Raw genomic sequence first — 20,964 nt, 5'->3', positions numbered from 1 at the left:
GGCAAGATACCTATAAAATATATAAAAATAATATAAGAATATTTAAGTGTAAAAAAATAAAAAAAACAAAAAAGAATATTTAAGTGTATTAGTAAAACTTTATATGATGGTGTTGTCTCCTTTGACCAAATGTGCTATTACAGAAACAGAGAATTTTGCTAACAGCAAGATACCCCCCCCCCAAGGCTGGCAAGAAAAAAAAAATCACATCCTGTTTGCTCATTTTCCAAGTGATCCATCATAAGAACTACAGTGTTCTTAGAGGATAGCTTTGTGAAAAATTGCAACCGACAAGCATCACCCAGCCCGAGCAAGGCTCCCTCCAGAATAGTTTACTTTCAGTCTTTTTTCTCTGTACACAACGCTAGGTCGGACTCCCCAGTCCCAGCCTTCTTGCTAACCTTTCTAATTCCGTCCTTTCCAATACCTGCTTACAGTTCACCCTACACTCAGAGAAATGTATCCTGCATGCCATGTTGACTATCAGAATCACCCTGCGAACTTAACAACAAGGAGAAGACCAAACACAACATACCACTCATGCCTGGGTCCCTCCCTAGATGTATTGACCTAGGGTACAGCCTGGGTAAGGGTGTTTCAGGATTCCCCAGGTAGTTACACTCTGCAGCAGAGGGAGGAACTGTAGAGACAGTCATCTTCCAGGAAACATTTACATGGTCTCTTCACAACACTGGGGTAGCTCCAAATTATCTCCAGTAATCAAATTAAAATACCTAATCCTATGCTGTAAGACTCTTTGCCAACTGACTAGAATAGTCTCCTTTCAAAACAGCTTAAATTTATCTCCTTTCTAAAGCTTCCCTAGATTAGTCTCACCTGGCTGCCTGGAGATCTCCAGGTTCCCAAATCTCTGACCATTCCAACAGCACTGCTTTACAGAGTCTAGGCCCACAGTTGACTGTGAATAATATTGTTTTAACCTTGCTTTCATAGATAGCTGTCAGGGCCTTTTCTTGTAATTTTAATCTCCCTGAAGTCTCACTGGCCAACAGACAAAATAAACAAGCTGTGTTCTTAGCAGAATCTTCTCCTAAACTAGCTATCTAAAGAGCACAATAGTTCATTTAAAAAAATCATTACAATTAAAGCCATCAACTTTAAGAACTGAAATGCTTCTTTTTCTTTCTTACAAAAGAATGTATTGTATACACAATACATGTATATGTGTGTCATTCATGTATTTTAGACATTGAAATTTGGTTTCCACGCCCACCTCTCTACTGAAACTACTCTTTACCTCCTCACGATTGACAATTTCATTCATAGACTTGTTTACTTATTCACATATTTATTGGTGGAAAGTGCTGGGAATAAAATATTAGCATCAGCTTCTACCTGACGATGCAGAATACTATGCTATTAAAAAAATCACATAACCGGCCCGTCAGACATCTTAACAGAAGACAGTGGGGTTCTATAGGCATTAGGAAGTTTACTTAGGTAGTGTTCATTCAGTTGACTTCTCTGCAGTGTTTACGGGGTTGCTCCTACACACTTTTGAGGCTTTTTGAGCCTCTCTCGTCCTTCACCCTCACTGATTCTGTATAACCAGGCAATCCTTTGTTTCTGTTGTGTCTCCGAGAGCTCCATGCGTTACCTTCCCCCACTCTGCAATCACACACGTTTTACCGGGAACAGGAATGATTTCTGAGGGGAAGATGGGAAGACTGGGGTACTAGAGTCTGCACCCCCGGGCTTCCATCCATCTCTTCTCCTCTCAGGCTTGTTTTCCACTCCATATTGAGATTCGAGTATCTCCATCTGGATAAGCCAATCACAGTTCCAATTAACATGATGAAAATAAATTTGCTACTTCTTGCCGCCCCCGTTTATCCCCCTTCGTGGTGTCCCTGCCCTGTGTTTCCTTCATAGCCTCCCACAGGCTCCCCTGTCAGGCACACATTCAGGCTGTCCCAGTCCTCCTGAAGCCCACATGGAAGCTATAGAAAAGGAGTCTTGTCCATCTCCTCTGGCTCCTAACTCTTTCCTGCCTCAGGGGCTGCTTTGCCCTAAATTACCTGTACACTTCACCAGGGAGGTCAGTCATTTCATCCCTGTCTGTTTACTCCCTACGGGACCTCGAGCCTAAAGCCAGTGGCAATGGCCAAGGTCCCCATCTGCATGTTAGCCACTCCAGCCCTGCAGCACTGTATTTCTGACCCGTGAATTTTGTCTTCCTCAATCTCGGCTGGCTGAAATCCAGACTTTTATGCCTGCCTCTGCTTCTCTTCTTTGTATCTCTTTGCATCACCACAAACAGAGGTAACGGTCCTCCTTTGAGTTTCTGCCAGACTTTGCCTCTCCGTAGCCGCCCTTCTAGCCTGCTTTATAAAAGCATCACATTGTGTTCTAACATTTACCTTCTCCTTGTCTCCTGTATTATCCAGGCTCCAACCCTATCCTGTTTAAAGATAAGAGTCCAGGATGCTGTGCACAAGAAGGCCTGCAGCATTTGCCACAGTGCTGTATATAGTAGGTAATCAGTCATTGGAACAAAGTTGTTAGGTGGTGAACAACAAATTAAGAATATTAAATGAAAAGAGAAGTTGCTACTTATACTTGATACTTACTCCTGAATGTGCAAGGCACAGTTGAAGAGCTTGCACAGGGCCAGTCAGACGTAAGAGGGGCGCCTAACAAAGCTGCTCGAGTTTCTCCTTCAACAGCATGGACATCTAACCAACCCTTTTGAGTTCTCTTTTCAATATGGCCTTTAAGTCCCACGCCACCCATTTATCTAGGAACCGTATAAGAGGGAGATATCTATCCTACTCAGCTATAAGAAAGATTTTTAACTGACATGAAAATGGAAGTTAAAAAAGATACAAAAACCTGTAAGCATCAACAGGCATGTATATAATGTTCTGACCTCATTGAAGAAACCTAGAGTCATGGAGTCCTGTAGGGCAGAGGGGGTCCCGAAAAGAATTAGACATGGTCAACAAAAAGTCTTAATAGTGGTAAAGCAGCAAAGTACACGGTCACACTGTGGAGCTGATGTGCTCTTCCAGACACTCAGAGGTCAGAGCAGGGCACCAGCAGGGTGAAAGCGATCTTGAAGGAGCATAGTAGATATTAAAGGCATTTGTCAAATAACTGACTGATGGTCAGGATTAGGGGATAGAAACAAAGGTGGAAGTGTGTGTGTGTGTATGTGTGTGTGTGTTTGTGCGCGTGCACGCGTGCACAGTTATAGTAGTAGGATATGGCCAGGCCAGGACAAACTGTCTTGGCTATTCAAAATCCTGAAAGCTCATGGCCCATTATAGAGAGATGCTGCTACCTCGGCAGGATACAGGGTGCTTAGTTCCTCTTTAAAATATCAAGGCTGTTTACAACTATGGAAGACATGCTTTGGTAATAATACTGAATAACTCTGCCAGTGAGTTCACACACACCAGGCATGGTTTTAACCTTCTCAGAGCGTTCCTTCTGATTGGGGTGTCACATGCCTAAATTACAAGCACTTAGGAAGCTGATACAGGAAGACCTCTAGTTTTTTCAATCCAGCCTCAACTACCCACTGAGTCCCGGCAAACTTGGGTTACACGGTGGTGAGATCTCACCTCAGCAAAACAAACAAACAAACCGAAGCAGCACGTGGGAACACCCTGTTGTTCGGCTGAAGTCATTATATTCCCTGTTTTACAGCGAGGAGTAGGAGTTAGGTTTACCCACGGGTTCTAGCCCAAGGCAGTGTTGGAAGGCGGGGCTGGGGAAGCCCCTGCTCCACTACCTGTCGCGCAGGTCGCACACCGCATGTCCCACGTGCAGAGCGCTCTGTAAATCTCAGGACAACCCAACTGGAATGAATTATAGTACAAGTCACACGATGGCAGGCTCTCTGTAACATGTTATTTAACTCAGATTCATCATCGTGATCTGCACACTTATCCCGTGCATGTATTTTAGGGATGTAGAGTCTGGGTAAAGCCACTCGGGTTTTGATGCTGCAGTAGAACTACGTGATACCGAAGTGCAAATTTTTCTAAGCCGTTCTTTTCAAAAATAAAAAGAAATAAAATGAATATTTTTAAATAATAATAAAAAGGATTTTAGTTTTTTGTTTTAATTGAAGTGTTGGGGACTGAAGCCAGGCTCCTGAGTATATCGGGCTTTACTTCTGTGTGCTGTGTACCCCCGCCCTCAAATATGTGTTTGCAGGCGCATGCCAAGGCAAGTGGTGGAGGCAGAGGACAACTTGGTGGAGTTTCTCTCCTTCCACCTTTCTGGAACTCAGATCAGCTTCACGGCAAGCACTTTTGACTGCTGGACCATCTTGCTGCTCCCCCAAACCAGAATTTTTCCAAGTTTCTGTTACTCAGTAGTGTGTGGACAGTGCTTAAGGGTCAATACACTGTACTAAAGAGTCTTGTACCACGCTAACATGGCAACCACCCAGTAACAGCTGACGTTGTCCTTCAGGGCTTCTTTATCATTGATAGTTCCTTCTGCCCACATCTGTCCACTCCTGGCTCCATCCTTCCACTGGTATCCATTCAAGGCCTCTTACTAATACACACAGCAATCTGTCTTAGCATCAGTTGGCCAGAGAAGCTGGCAGGTAGAGAGATGTGCCCCTTTTGACTCAACCTTTTCTCTGTCTTAGGGAGAAAGTAGAATTAACAGCATAGTACAATTGTCCTAGGGAGATTTGTGGCTAACTAGATCTATTTAATTATTTGTTATGTAATCTCTATGTTTTTGTTTGCGCATTATTTGAATGTCTCTTATATGAATAGAGGTTCACTTTACAGGTCTCTGAGGAAGTCAACGAAGAAGGAAAACTGCTGACTCAGAACAGGAAGCCTGTGTTAGCCCCTTTGTCCAGCCCTATCTAAGGCATTTTAGGTTAAATCATTTATAAGCAGATATTTCTTTTCTCACATTTCTGGAAGCTGGAAAGTTCAATATAAATCAGTCTACTCTTTGATTTGGTGTCTAGAAATGACTCTTCACCTCTTAGATGATACCTTGTCACTATGTCCCCACGTAGAAGAGAAGACCGAGGACTCCCTCCAGCCTTTTACGAGGTGGCTAATCCCATTCACATGGACCTTTTGTTATGGACACACCTCCAAGCCACTCCGGGGTAGGTTTCTATAGGAGGAGCTAAGGTGGGAGGAGTAAGGAGAGGAAGAGGAGGAGTTGGGAGAGGAAGAGAAAAAAGGAAGAGGAGGAGCTAGAGAGGGCAGAGATGTAGGAGGATAGAGAACCACGCAGGTGTGGAGAGCATTTGTGGGGAACAACTTATAAACTTATAATTAGGTTAGCTAACTGGGATACAACTCTCTTTGTATGGGCATCTTGTTATTAATCATTATCAAACATATAAAGCCTTTGATTAGTCTATAAGAATTAGAGTCTCATTCTCTTACTGGGCTCGCATTGATAGCGGAATGGTCTGGGCAATGCCCTGCCTTGCGGAGTCAGCGTGGAAGATTGGCAGAGCCATCTCTCACGCTGGCATCTAGTTAGTGGCTGGCAGGGCTGGTGTTTCTGGCTGGCCGGTTCTAGCTGCAGCGTGCATGTGGCCTCAGGCCGAGAAACATGGCGGCTGGGCTAGGCAGAGCTGCTGCAGCTTAGATAGTCACATGAATCAAAGGCCAGTTTTAAATAATTACCACAACAGGTTTCCCCCAGGAACTTAGCAGTAACACATACATTTAAATAGTAAGGAGCTTGTAGCACATAACAAACAGCTATGCTTCTTTTATTTAACAGATATTAAGTTCTCTATGTTGAGACAGTTGTAACCTGTCTCATCCTTTGGAGGAATGTTTCTCATCACTTGTTGCATAAGAGTCTGCCTGGGATGCTAAAGACACTATCCGTTTCCTTAAATCATTGGAATGATCATTTGACCCACGTCTGGCCAGTCAGAACACTGGATCACGGATCACCCTTTGCCACAGAGAAGTCGGTATGTGTAACCTAAATCAAGGAGATTTTAGGTTTTTATGTCTGATAGAGAAAAGAGAAAGATAAAGGGGAGGGAGAAGGAGGGGAGGGTAGAGAAAAGTAGCCTCTTATGTGTATGTTTGTGTTCTCTTTTCTTGAACATGTAGAGAAATACACACACAAAAAGTCTCTTTGGGGATTTTTCTGGTTTTATAAAGTCATGGAATCCTTTAAAAACTAAATGAATTTGAGCCGAAAATTCAAGTCATTTTTCTGCAACCCAGTCTTAAGAACTGTTGATTTGGTTAAGTTGTACATTTAGGAAATGTTGCAATACAGTCAATATGTGATTGCATGATAAAGTTAGGTAAATAGCTATAAGGCACTGACATTTTAAAGATTAATATTTGTTTGGTTCATTTCAATTTTTTAAATTAAGAAATAATGATTACAATTCATCTTACTCTAAGTCAATATACAATTCTAACATATTGACTAGTTACTCAAGGAGTATTAAAGTGTATAACTGCAACTGTACACCAACTGTCTAATCAAATACAACTGCCATCATTAAACCATGATAGCATTTATAGGCAGGTATCAGTGAAAGAAAAGAAGAGTTCAGAGTCAGCAAGTTCTAGGTTCCACTCTAGAAACACTACTTGTGGCCTGAGAATGTTTTTCAATGAGAAAGATCTTTCATTTCTCATACTACCTTGCATATTTTAAGGGTTACAAATTGATTCTGTAAAATACCTAGTTCTGTTGCTTTCTACAAGATGAGGTTAGCTATTGACTGTGACTAATTTTTTCAAATACTTATTTTTAATGATGGTCCTTAAATGCTTTAACCTCACTTGTAGCCCACCACCCACCAGAGGTAGTGAGAAAGAAAGGATACAGGAGGGGGAAGTGGACCTGTTTAGAAAGGTTCTTTGGAGAGACTCCTGTCTGTGTTGTCTGGAATCAGCAGTTCAGTTCACAGGTTAGCAGGCGGCAGCTCCATCCACTCACAAACACTACATGGATACCCCAGCAGTCCAGTTTGGTAGAGTTGGGTTAGCGACATCAGTGTCATGACATAGCCGAGACAGCCAGGCCTCAGACTCGGCACAAGTCAGCAGGAGGAACCAGGAATAAAGCCAGAAGCTGTTCTTGGCTGTGCCTCTCTCAGGGAAGATGAGAGACCCACAGTGTTGCACAGCTAGCTCTATAAGCTAAGTTAGCTTAGCCTCCATCACTGTCCCTGGAGTTCTGTTTATACCCTCCAAACATCATGTGTCCTCCACGGGTCTTCTCTCAGCACATGGGTCTGTCTCAGCTGACATCACTTTGCCAATTAGCCCTGAGTTCAAGGAAGCAGCAAAAAACTGCAGCACACCACCAGAAGTTTTTTGTGTGTTTCTCCTTATGGAGTCCCGAGAAATGCAGCTCAGCTACGAAATGTAAGGCAGACCAATACATGTGTGTCTTAGCAAAGAATCTTTCATCACATGTCCTTTCACGTGCTTGCTTTAGCAGAACATCCTGTCTCCTGTGTCTGCTTCAGCTGAATGTTCCTTCACGAGTCTGCCTTAGTCTTTCACCTTTGTCCACTTCAGGAAAACACTCCTTCATGTGTTTGTCCCAGCAAAACACCATCTAATACAGCTGACTTTCCAAAGAACCCTTAAGTTTCTACTTCAGTCAACTATTATTGTTTTCACAATAGCTGTAGAAAAGCAAATGGTCATTCATTAGTTATCCTTAATTATGCTCTCAGTAAAGTTACTTTTCCTTCCAAAGAAGATCAAATTCCATTTTATATGCTACTTTAAGCTCTGATCTAGAAATACTCACCAGTGCAATAAGACAAGAAAGACATTCATAAAGAGAAATGGCTTTAGCACTGAAGGGAGAGAAGGCATTTGCTAGTGATGAGATTGTTTCTCTGGATGAGTCAAGATGATGACCTCAAAAGCTATTAGAACTAAAAGAGAAGACTTGAAAGCTAATTACAGCTGACTAAAGGCCATACAATACACTGTTTTTCATATATGTAATCCATGTAAGTATATGTTGTAAAAAAAATATGCCATTCACAATTGAAAGAATGTCCTCTGTTGAACTGAAATATAAAACTATCATGAGCTTATAATGCAGCATTAATGAAGTACAACCTTTTTTTTTAAACTAGTGGGTCTGGGAAGATAGTTCAGCTAGTAAGGAACTTGTGCAGGCAGGAGGACCTGTGTCCAGACACCCAGCACCATGTAAAAAGCCTTGCATTACAATGCATGCCTGTAATATGAGTGCTTGAGAAACAGAGACCGGAGTGTTTCTTGGAGCATGCTGGTCAACCAGTCTAGCCAAATCACTGCGCTCCAGGTTCAGTGACAGACTCCGTCTCAAAGAATATGATGATCAATGATTGAGGAAGACACCTCTATTTTTCTGGTGTATTCACACACATGCACATACAAACATGTGTACGTAGACATACAAAATAGCTAAGAAGTCGAGTATGTGCATATGGAGATTTGAGAATCCATGACTAGAGACAATTTGGTATCTTTAGTAAATAGTATGGTGATAATTGACAAAACATTTTTAAATGCAATCCCAAACATAAATTGTAGATAGCATAAAATTTACACAGAAAATAAATCCATATTAGGAATTACAAATAACACTGTATTACACCAAGATGGAAGCTGAGTATTATTGTAGTTGATGTAACGAGACCCAGGAGGGCAAAAACTACAGATTCTTTCTCATATGCAGAGCCTGGCATTTGGTTTTCAATTGTGTGTATTTATGGGTGCGAGTGTGGGCATAGACTGTGAAGCTAGAAAGGGGGTCATAAGAGGGAGGAAGGAGGCTTGAAGGATGTGGGGGATGGAGAATAGCATACACTCGGCAAGAAAATGGAAAAAGGATTACTTGGGGTGCAAGCGTCCACGAAGAAGTACAAGAAGGTCAGGAGAAACCAAAATTATCTGTGTGAAGTATTTATGAGAAACCATAAGAAAAGCTATTTATTTGTATGCTAATAAGGCAAACAAAAAAAATTTTTTGAAGTCTGTTATGGTTTGAATATGATTGGCCCAGGGAGTGGCACTATTTGGAGGTGTGGCCTTTTTGGAGGTGTGACCTTGTTGGAGTAGGTGTGTCACTGTGGGTGTGGGCTTTAAGACTCTTCATCATAGCTGCCTGGAAACCAGTATTCTGCTAGCAGCCTTCAGAGGAAGATGAAGAACTTTCAGTCAGGCGGTGGTGGCGCATGCCTTTAATCCCAGCACTTGGGAGGCAGAGGCAGGTGGATTTCTGAGTTTGAGGCCAGCCTGGTCTACAGAGTGAGTTCCAGGACAGCCAGGGCTACACAGAGAAACCTTGTCTAGAAAAACCAAAAAAAAAAAAAAAAGAAAGAACTCTCAGCTCCTCCTGCACCATGCTTGCCTGGATGCTGCCATGTTTCTACCTTGATGATACTGAACTGAAACTCTGAACTTGTAACCCAGTCCCAATTAAGTGTTGTCCTTATAAGAGTTGCCTTGGCTATTCACAGGAGTAAAACTGTAACTAAAATAAACTCTAAAACTTGTGACTCCATGAAGTCTTTGGTAAAAAGAAAGATACCATAATAAACTATTAGAAAAATCAAACCACAAATTTAGAAGTAAAACAGAAATCTGTGACAGAATGTTGAGTCACATATTGTGAATATATTGAAATCAGAATAACTAACTAACTGTAGTTGAATTTTAAAGGGACAGATGTAAGCTTGGCAGAATCAGTCATTCTTCATCAGGATTCCCCCTTTGCACTTGATGGCTTGTGGTGATTAGCGTAAACAAAACAATAATGGATGCTTGAATTTAAATTTGAAACTTAAAGCATCAGAAGTTTTTTTATTTTAAGAAGGGGTTTATTTGAGTGAAGTGATTTCCAAACTATGGGAATTGTCCTTGTTTTAATTAAACTCCTTTGCACGGCACCTAGCAGGGTACTGCACACAGATGGGTGTTTAATAGTGATGATGTACCCTACAGAACTGCTCACACAGCATGTGAAAGAGTTTATGATCATGGGCTCCTTTATGACAGCAAACATGACTGATTAGATCAATATCATTTGCATAGCATTATGGGTCTGATGTTTTCTATTCTCTTCTTACATCTTAATCACATCTTAGTGTGCTAAGAGAATATTAGCAAAATTGTGGAAACTTTCTTGCGTTCCATCTTTTGTGGAATTCTACAGATGGACAAAGTCATAAGGTCTTGTAAGATATTATGTAGCTAATTTTATGATACATTGCTTACAAAATATATGATTCTTTAATTCCAACTGGCGTGTAGGCTACTTGTTGATAAAAGTCTTTATTTCTGTTCTTTTCCTGGTATAGTCAGCTATACCAGGTGGTGCTTACTGAACTCACTAGTGCAATTAATATTCTTTTAAGCAAATAATAAATGTATCAGATAGTATACTGGGAACTAGAGTAATTAAGATAGATATAATTTTGACCTCGAGGAATTTATAGTCTAGATATGGAGTCAGTGAAGCTAGCGTGTTAGATTCAAACAGACATTGCTCAAAGACAGTTCAGCAGCTGTCAGAGCAGATCGCGGAAGTAACAGGTTCACCCCTTGTATCCCAGCCCCGGGCAAGTATTTTCAACCCCTAATAAACTACTCAAATTTTATTTTTAGAATTGACTGTGCTCCAAGTACCGAGGTAGACACTTTGTAGATCTTGAGAAATACATAATTATCTCATTTATGAGTGAGGAAGCTGCCAGGCTGTTTAATGATAACTAAGTGTTGCATAATGGTTAAGACATGGACTTAAGGTCAGACAGCCTGGTGAATCTCGGCTATACTGTGGATTTACTGGGTGAACAATTTCCTTCATACCCTCAAGCATTAGGGTTTTGTACCTATAAAAACAGATATAAAAGCAGGCAGGTTGCTGCACGCATCTACAGCAGAGAAGGAGGTAAGTTCAATGATGTGAATCACTCTGAGGAAACTGCTCAGTGTCACAATGCTTAAGGCGGGACTTAGGAGTAAGGAAAACGGTGCTGTTTGTTAGCCAAGATTGGGGAGCGGGAAGAAGGTCTGAGATGTATACAGGAAGTCGGGAAGACTTGATACAGTGTGGTGCAGCGTGCAGGAAGCATCTAGAAGATGGAGCAGTGATAAAAGGCAGCCTTGTCAAATGACTTTGTCCTGTGACCAATGGAAAAGTGTAATTTTTAAAATAGATTTCTGATATAGAAAGGCTACTCTAGTAGTCATGTAGATGTTTGACTAAAGACCAGGCAACTTGTTAGTTGACATTCGTTAAAACATAACAAAAGAACACAAAAAGAAACAAACAACCCAACAACAACAAAAACCAAACCTGTTGTACACTTTTGTCAAAACAAAAAGAGTAGGGGAAACCACCGATGTTTGTGGAGACAGGATGTGGAAGACTTCTATTGCCTGAGTATGAGACTGGAAGGACTCCTGCTTTGAAGAGAATTTAGTCTTAGAAATACCAGGTTACTGTTTCCAAGGCTGGTTAGCTAAGCAACAAATGGAATCCATGCACAGTCTGATACCAGAGAAAATGCGCATTTCTTTCCACAGCATGCTGCATTTCCAGGAGACAAGCCAGGGGTGCTGGAATTGAAGCAATGGCCATCATGATCAAAAGCCCAAAATAACATGGTCTCCTACGTTTGATGTCTGAGTGTAGAGAATGAAGAAGAGGTCTGGACGGCTCTGACAGAGGGAAGCACTGATGATTATAGAAGGGCTTATGTGGAGTAGAACAAGGGATTTCAAAATGTCCTGGGGGAAGAAAAGTAGTCTTTGGGCACACAGGGCAGTGTGTCTTTGGAGCAGTTCACACTTAGACAAAGATGAGGGCTTAGAAGGTCTCAGTTGCTCTCCTTCCTTGTTTATAAAACAGATACAGACCACAGAAGTGAGATTTGGGTTATTTAGTAAAAGAACTGCTTCCTGGCTCAGGGTAGGGCTTGCATCTGTGTATAACTAGAGGTTATCTAGAGTACGAATAACAAAGCTGGAAAGACTAGGTCTTCTCTCAGCACTCAGCCAGGCCCACAGCTGGCCACCGGCTTCAGGAGCAGCTCAGGACCTGTGGAGACCTGGATGACACTTAGTGCCTCAACAATGATGTCGCTGCTTTGGTGAGCTTTGAGTGCTCACTGTTAAGAAGGGACAAGTATACCAGAGAATATGTGCAGACCGTTTAAACTTTCAAAACCAAATCATGGGCTGGGTGTAGTGGCACACACGCCTTTAATCCTAGCACTCGGAAGGCAGAGACAGATAGACCACTGAGTTCCAGGCTAGCCTGGTCTTCAGAGCAAGTCTGAGGAGAGCCAGGACTATACAGAGAAACCATAAAAAACAACCACAGCAAAGACTTACATCAAATTAGAGAAAGCCATTAAGTCAGAAAAAGATAAACTTAAGTTGACTGTCACATTAAAGACCTCTGGCATCATCTACTGTGAAAATGTAGGCTTGCGCTTCACCTTGAAACTTGTTAGAAGGAAAAATTCTTGGGCTCTACCAGTGACAACTAGCTAGTAACCTGTCCCTGTCTGGGAAGAAAAATCTGGTAATATTCTACAAATCAAATTACTTTCTAACCCCAGCATTTGTTTCTCTGTCTATCTCTGCCCTGCTCTGTCCCTGCATACTGCCCTGATTGCCTCAATTCCTTCTGAAAACTGAAGGGACACATTGCTTCTCTCAAACCTAGAGACACTCAGAATGTGTCTGACGCGTTTTTGTGATGTGTGTCTTCAGAGTTAGAATCAAAAGTCAGGAATCAAGGGTAGAAGACTTTCAAAACTCCAAACCAGAACAGGAATTATAAAATGAAATTATTGATAGATGTGGCTGAAGAAAACACTATCCTCAAGAAATAAATAAAGTAACAAGCTACGGGATATGAAAAATCGCTGACTCAGACGTGGCAGATTAAAAAGTCACTGGGCGGTTTATCTTTTAACCTGTTCAACTAGGGAAAGGAAAGATAAGCGCAGCAATCGAAAAATGGCCGAGGTATAGACATGAAAAGACAAGGGAAGAAATGAACTCCAGACGCCGGTGGATGTCTCCCCTCACAGGAGACCATGAAGGCATATTAAAACAAGAAATCAATTTGCACCTACAAATTGGCTTAAAATATCTAATAATAGGTGCCTAGTGCAGCTGGGTTATGGAAAAATAAACACTATCACATGCATTTGAAAATATTATCTGGGATAAATACTTCTGGGATGCAATTCAACAATGCTTCAGAAGTCTTAGAATATGCATGTCCTGCGACCCAAAAAGAGGAATATATTGATTTCAAAGTATCCCATCTTAAGGAAGTAACTAGAGACATGCATAAAAATCTGCCTGTAAAAATATTCATCGTAGAACCCTTATAAGAATGAAAAATTAAAACAACCTAAATCTCCAGGTTTATTAGATAATATATGCCACGTCTCTCAAATAAACTATTATTCAGGTTTTAACATTTATGATGTAGATAAAAATATAATAAAAGTGCTCATAACATCCTATTACTATAAAGGTAACCTAATTAAAACTAGGTATAACGATATCAAAATCTTATAAAATGTACATGTATAATGTGTGTGTGTGTGCGTGTATGTGCACGCTCGTGTAATCATTTGCAAGAATGAAAAACTGGAATGTGTGTGCAGGCAAAGATTTTTGCTATTCTAGTTCATGGGTTAGCCCCAAAGTTTCCATACATATGGCAAGATAATAATTGTATATGTGACTGACACGTTTAACGAAATTGATTTTTTCTGTTTCTCTAGTTTAAGAAGTTCTACATAACTTTGAATTCTACCCTTTTAGTCAGAGTAAGAGATTAATTCTAATTTTGAAAGAAAATGCTAGTGAACAAAATAGACTACTACAGAGAGACCCCAAGGGTGAGTTGTCAACATGGGGCTCATGGACTTGAACTACCAATTCAATCAAAGGAAAAGAGGGAGCATTCAAGAACTTAAGCAAGTATACATATTACTCCAGAGCCTCGGCCTTACCTCCACAGCTGTTTTGTGTCATCCTAGGTGACAGCACAATGGTTTTAAAGCTTTTCTACCTAGAAGAGAGCTCTCAAGATATCATTCCAAGAGTGCACTTTCTTTCAGGTTTATCCTTTAACGTCTGTTGGAGTTTTTCATTGTGTTTCATAATAAGACTATTTAATTTCATACGAAATCCCTTGAGTTTGTTTACTATTAAGTTACTTTGGTTCTTTGGAAAGTGTTCCATTGTGTGTGCTCATTGTCACTCATTGAGGACCTTTTGGAGCATGCTTAGTCACAGATGTGGCCAAGCAGGAATAATGCAGCCTGGTAAAGGTGAGTCCAATTGAGAATTAGTTCCAGTGAGTTCGGGAAGGCGAGTGGGCTGACTAATTGTCATCAGTATGTCATCTGCATGGCAGGTAGAGCTCTGTAAGAGGAAAAATATCATGGAGCAAGGATTAAATTAGATACGATGCATTTAGCATTGCCTGGTATGCAGGATGATCTCAATAAATGTTAGTTGGTATTGTCGTCAGCGTTCCTAGTGTTCACACTCAAGTGTCACTACCACTTATATTATCAGGTAATTCCTGTTACTCTGAGTCAATGTAATTCAAGCTATCTTCACACGTGACCTGACTTGTGCACATTCACTTTTATGAGAAAGTTCTATGGAGGATTGGTTGTCTCTTTGTAAGTCGCATAATCAAATTTCATTACTTACAAAATGGTAGTGATTTTTATCAAAACAATGAGGCAGCCTGAGAAATACCTGGACTGTGATTCTTTTAAAAAATATATTTACTTTCAAATTAATATTAATAATAACTATTATCATTATATGTGTATGGGTGTTTTTTTTCTGCATGCATGTTTGTGTACCACATGTATCCCTGGTCCCTGGGGAGAAAAGAGGAGGATGTCAGATCACCTCTTACAGATGGTTGTCAGCTGCCATGTGCATGCTAGGAACTGAACCCAGAAACTCTGAAAGAGCAGCCAGTGCTCTTAGCCTCTAAACTATGTCCCCATCACTCTGTCCTTGTGTGTGTGTGTGTGTGTTTGTGTGCGCACACACTCGAGTGCACGTGTGCCACATGTGTGTGGGTGCCTGCAGAAGATATCAGGTCTCCTGAAGCTGGAGTTACAGGTGATTTATGAGCCACCTGTCATGGATGCTGAGGACCAAACTTGTGTCCTCCGGAAGAGCAGCAAGTGTTCTTAACCACTGAACCACCTCTCCAGCTCCATGGTTCTTCCTAACAAATAACACCTGTTCATTTCCATATTCACCATTGACAAGGACATAATTTCCTTGTGGGTCCCATTGTCTCTAAAGGAGAAGATTTTAAATTGTTTGGTTGTATCTCACAGTAAAAATGAACTTACAGTTGGGTTCAGAGCACACACCAGACCCTCCCTTCCTATATTTATTATCTAATACCGGAGAAGGAAACCGTTACTGCCATGGAATCCACAAGTGAAAGCTGCCTGGGCTCCCAAGCTCACTGCCTCCCTTGCCTTTCTCTGTTCGTTCTGCTGACCCACCCAGCTTGCACTGGCCCAGGCCTTGTACACGGTCTTCTCCACCTGAGTCGTCACGCTTTACATCGTGAACATCAGTGCAAGTCAACCTGAATTGACTTATTAGAGCTGAATTGGCAGCTATTCATCTTTCCTGGATTCTAAAGAAAAGTTTAATATGTGTTTCTCTAGCCTAACCTCTAAGTGCCTGCTACGTTCTGACCTCAGAGATATCCATAAACTTACAGTGAACGAGATACTGTTCTGCTCTATGAAATATCTCATTTACCCAGAAGATATTTGTGTATCAGGTACTGTTCTCTAGGCCGCCAATGTTGTAGCCTGCCTCCACATCTGACCAGGACTGACCTGTGTGCATTCTGAGTGGGACTAAGTCCTTGCACTTAGTTCTTAGGACGTGTGTGAGCCAACATGTGAAGAACTAATAAGCGCCTTCTTGACAGTCACAAGTGAATACCCTAATATGGTTTTGTTTTCAGGTTTGATTTTTTTTTTGTGAACAAGAGAAAATAATTTTTGGATTCATATTGCTCTAGGTTAGTTAGGGTTAGGGTTGGATTATAGTTAGGCCTTGGGGAGCAGTAGGGTGACATCTTTCTCCTCCTCCTTTATTGCCTCACGAGAAGCATCATTTCTTCATTTGTGTCCTCATAATAAGAATTAGGTAAAGATTGAATAGAATAAAAAATTGTGAGCTTTTAAAAATGTTTTATGAAGCTGCCAATAATGCCTCCTTGTTATGCAGCACGCATTTCAGTAGGCGGTGTTCTGTTCTTTAGTTCACTCACTTGATTTTTCTCTAGTCAGTCACATGTGAGGAGGAGACACGATAGCCTTTAGCACAGCACACCCCAGGTGAGCACAGCATTGTACAGCCTCACGCCAAGTGCTTCTTGCACCTTACGATGTGAGTTTTAAAAAAGACTCGAAGCGTTCTTTCCATCTTATCAATGAGGAAAGCAAGGCACAGTGAAATGAAGGAACACAGCCAAACTCACCACATTTAATCTGCAGAGCTACATTTGAACCCTCTAGTTAGAAGATTGCTCAAAGCTCCGACCCCATGGTGAGGTGGTGTAGGATACATCGAGGGTTAAAATTTCCCACATATAAAAACCCAAACTTCTGTGTAACCTGTGACAGTATGCTTTTTCCAAGAACCAAAGACAAAGACTCTAGAAGTCTCATTATCTTTCACCTTCTACCGGTTTAGGGACGTTTGGGAAACACTGGGACATTAAATAGTTGGAAGAGGAAGCTGTGCTTTATAATAAAAATCCTTTGTGAATTATTTGCTTGTCCTTTTCAGCCCCATGTTGTGTTGCTGTGCTGTGGGTCAATGAGAAACATACTAAGTAACTAACTAAGCTTAAGGCCAAGCCGGTCGGGACTCCATGTGAGCCTTTCGTCACTGCTTGGCTCAGAGAGCTACCCACACGGATGTAACAGCTTCCCAGACAGTTTTTGGATTCCAGCAAGGCTTTTAGGTTAGCACATGCCTAACCATGCTACAGCTGCTTGCTTTGGATAATAATGAGTGCTTGTCCAGCTGTGCAGTTTTCTACCTTCCTTCCTTCGTTTCCCTGGGGCCAGAGCATTAACTTTCCCGATTTTTTTTTTCTAAGCTGTTAAACTGAATCCAGAACTATAATTGTAGCATTTCAGGGGATCTGGCCTTGATCATTTTCAGACTTTATGTTATACCCTAAAAATATATATGCATTTACATATACATATGATTGCACATACACACACATACACACACACACACACACACACACACACACATCCATATCTCTCTTAGAATTTAACACCTGGGAAAATAGCTAAGATTATTTCCATCTGATGTACGCATATATGTTTTTTCTTTTTATCGTGTTTATGTTTTTGCACCCATAAAACAAACACTCAATTCTGGACTTGAACCTCTACAGGAACCTAGATTCAGAGAAACCTTGCTTTCCAGCCCGTTCTCTTCCCTCTGCTCCCTCCTGCTTGAGATGTAGTGATTTGAAGGTTTTTCTAAACATTTTTAAAAAGCACAATATAGGCTCAGTGAAACATTCACCTCATAAGCATGCTGCATGGTGATTTCTCATAGGCTAAACATACCCATGAGCCCTCCGCCAGGTGTACAAATGGTGTACAAATGGAATCCCACCAGAGACTGACCTTGTGCCCTTCCGGTCTCTGCCACCCCAGAGGCAGCCGCTCTCCTGCAGACTGGCTTTGCCAGATGTTGGACCAGGAATGGGACAGCACAGCATGTCCTACTTCTTATTCAACAATATTTTGACAAGCTCCCTCCAGGCTGTGTGTAGTGGGACATTACTTCTTCTCCATCTGTTAGTGCATTGGATCACAGTGCCTACACACTGGACCACAATGTAACCGGTTTGTTGGGGGTAGATATCGGTGTCTAGAGTTTCAATCCAAACTAGTTCTTTCTTTTTTTTAATATATTAAGTTAGCGTCTATTTAAAAAATATTTTTAAGTTAGTACCCAGATGGATGGCATTTTCATACAAATGTGTCATCATGCTTTGTTCTAATGCATTCCCCACCCCCACTATGCTCTGTCTCCTCCATGTCACCCCATGCTGGTTCCATTGTCATATTTCCTTCTGCTTTTATCCCACCTGTGTTCCATTGCTCCTTCCTTCCCCCCATGCACCCCTCCTTTAATTTCTCTTTATCTTTCATGGTTACTCTTTTACTTTCATCACAGACACATATGTGCATGAGGACACACACACATACACATGTGCAAGAAAACACACATAATGCATAATCATGCACACATGTACATGAGCACACACCCATGTGCACAAGGACTCACACATATGTGCATGAGTACACACACACACACATGTACATACACATACATATTCCACATAAAGAATAAACATGCAGTATTTGTCTTAGCGAGTTTGGCTTTTTACACTTGACATTTCTTCTAAGAATATGATGATGTTTTGTGCAAAGAGAAATAATTTGATGACTTTCTTTCTCATTTGTATCTCTTTGATTTATTTTTATGTCTTACTAAGATTTGAGCACTTCATTGAATGAGAATGGAGAAAGTGGGTGCCCTAGTCTTACTCCTGATTTTAGAGGAAGTGAGTTCAGTTTTCCCTGGTTTTATAGAATCATTACATGATTTATATAATGCTTACGGACTTGCCATATGCAACCTTCACTTCGTTGAGGTGTGTTTCTTCTGTCCCTAGTTCCTTCTGAGTTTGTACTAGGAAGGAAAGCTGAGCTTTTCAAAGCCTTCTCTGTCAGTTGCACTGCTCATGGGATTCTGTTGTTAGGTCTATTCGTATTATGCTTTTGTGTGTCTTTTGACACATGTGTCTAGTGGCTATGTTGTGAAGAATAGAATTGCTGTGTCTGCAGACTTTCATAGACAGTGTTGTTTCCAGAAGTGGCTACTACCATCAGCAGTGGTATGTGTTCTGTTAGCTTCTCATATTTACCAACACTTAATAATTCTATCCTGTTGCTCTGTTCCTATTTTAAGTATCTCCTGTATATTTGTCTTGCTTTTCTCTTGTTTGTATCAGTTTTGGCCTGACATTTCCACTATTTATTCATGCAGAATAAATATACACATGTATACTCTTCTATTACACGAAAGACAACCCTTTCTATACAGTTCTTTGCCTTGCACATTCATTTGTTTTAAATTTCAGCAATGTATCCATAAGTTCTGTATAATTTGGCATGTCTTCTTTCGTTTCATAGCTACATTGTATCTGACTGTGTGGATGTACTTTGCTTTTTTCCATCACTTTTCTATCAATGGGCACTTAGATTATTTCCCAACACTTCCTATTGTAAACATGCTCTAATCAGAATTATGCATAGATCTGTTCATAGCTTTGTTACTGTGTCTTTGTATTCTTAGAACTGGTATTGGTAGGACCAAGATGAAAGCATCTTGTAGTTGTACATTGATCAATTTCACTTTTCTTTCATTGAGATTATTTATTTTATATTCCCACAAGTGATCGGTGATATATATGCTTATATACTTCATAAAATAAAAAGATATTTTACAATATTATATAGCCAGGTAATCAAGACAGTAGTAACAATCTTTATAAATGAAAAATTTTCAGAAGTTAAGTATTTTTTTTCTTTTTTTTCCAAGCCTAACTGTAACCAGCTTTATTAAAGATACTTTTCATAAACAATCATGGTATTTCAGGCAGGACATGGGCAGACAATCAACGATATACAAGAACTTCCAAATTCTCTTCTTATATAGACTACCGAAATCAGAAAGCCACTATAAAACCCAATGAAACCTTCATTCAACGCTTTGAAAATGGGGAGCAGCTTAGAGTGAGGGTTGACAGTTCACATTAAGGATGTTGTTTAACAGCTTTTCACAAGCCGACCCTGACTTTCAGGAAATGACATGGCAGAATTATCAATCTGAAGATCCACAATCTTTTATAAAAGGAACCAGTGCTCTTCTGAGAACACTCAGTGATGTCACTGTAAAGTCCATATCGCCCAATAGACTGGAAAACCAATTTTGGGGGCCAGGTTCCAACAGGTCTCTGGTCTTAAGGTAATTAAGTCTGTTGATGGTACAGGGGGAAGAGCATATAAAAATGAATTTAGAGTTTCCCCAGACCACATGGCAATTTGTTGTGCCTTGGTGGCCTCCTATGTCAAGACCAGGACGTCTCTCCTGGAAGCCAACAGAAGCCTTTCAAAATTATCAAGGAAAGAAGTTTTTGTCCTCAGTCCAGCTTGGGGGATGTTTTGTTAGTGACACATGATCCTTCCCCCCCCCCCAACAATGAAGTGTTCTGTGTGCTAACAATATAGCTTAAAAAAAAAAAGTAAAACAAAATTCTGCATTTTTATAAAACTTGATAAAAATAGTATTTCAAACTGTACAGTCACCAGAAGTACATAGTTATCAAAAATGCACACATGTCACTTGGCGTCTCCGGCACCTTCCGCTTTCTGTGCCTGGTCTGTTTTGGCTTCTCCATTTTCTGCAGGATTATTTGCATCCTTGCCCGCGTCAGCTTTCCCCTTCTTCCCCTTGGGTACTTTCTCTCCCTTCTTTACAGGGGCCTTTTTAGGCTTGGGCTCTGGCTTTGGAGGAGCAGGTTTAGCAGACAATCTTGCAGATCTTCTCTGTGGCTCGTCCTTCACCTTGGCTTTGTCTCCTTTAGCATCCCCTTCAGCCTATCTTTTGGGCATGGCGGCGGCAGGGTATGTCGGCACCGACATGTACAGCAGCGCGCGGGTTTGGTCAGTCCGGGGGTCGTCCTCACTGCTTCTTCACACTGCTCCTTTTATTTTCTATAATATAGCTTAATATACTACTTTAAAATATACTATGTATTCATGCAGAACATGTCTTTAAAACTTTTTTATTGTGTGGTTAAGTAAAAAAGTAAAGT

General features: G+C 40.9%; 1 pseudogene; it reads right to left on the bottom strand.

The window, feature by feature from the left end:
- Positions 1-20,488: 20,488 nt before the first annotated feature.
- Positions 20,489-20,761, bottom strand: LOC114640980 (annotated as a pseudogene).
- Between the last annotated feature and the right edge of the window lie 203 nt (positions 20,762-20,964).

The sequence above is a fragment of the Grammomys surdaster genome, unplaced genomic scaffold, assembly GCF_004785775.1.
Source record: "Grammomys surdaster isolate TR1022 unplaced genomic scaffold, NIH_TR_1.0 125861, whole genome shotgun sequence".
Classification (NCBI taxonomy): Eukaryota; Metazoa; Chordata; class Mammalia; order Rodentia; family Muridae; genus Grammomys; species Grammomys surdaster.
Note: the sequence above shows the minus strand (reverse complement) of the source record. Positions and strands in the feature narration are given on the sequence as shown.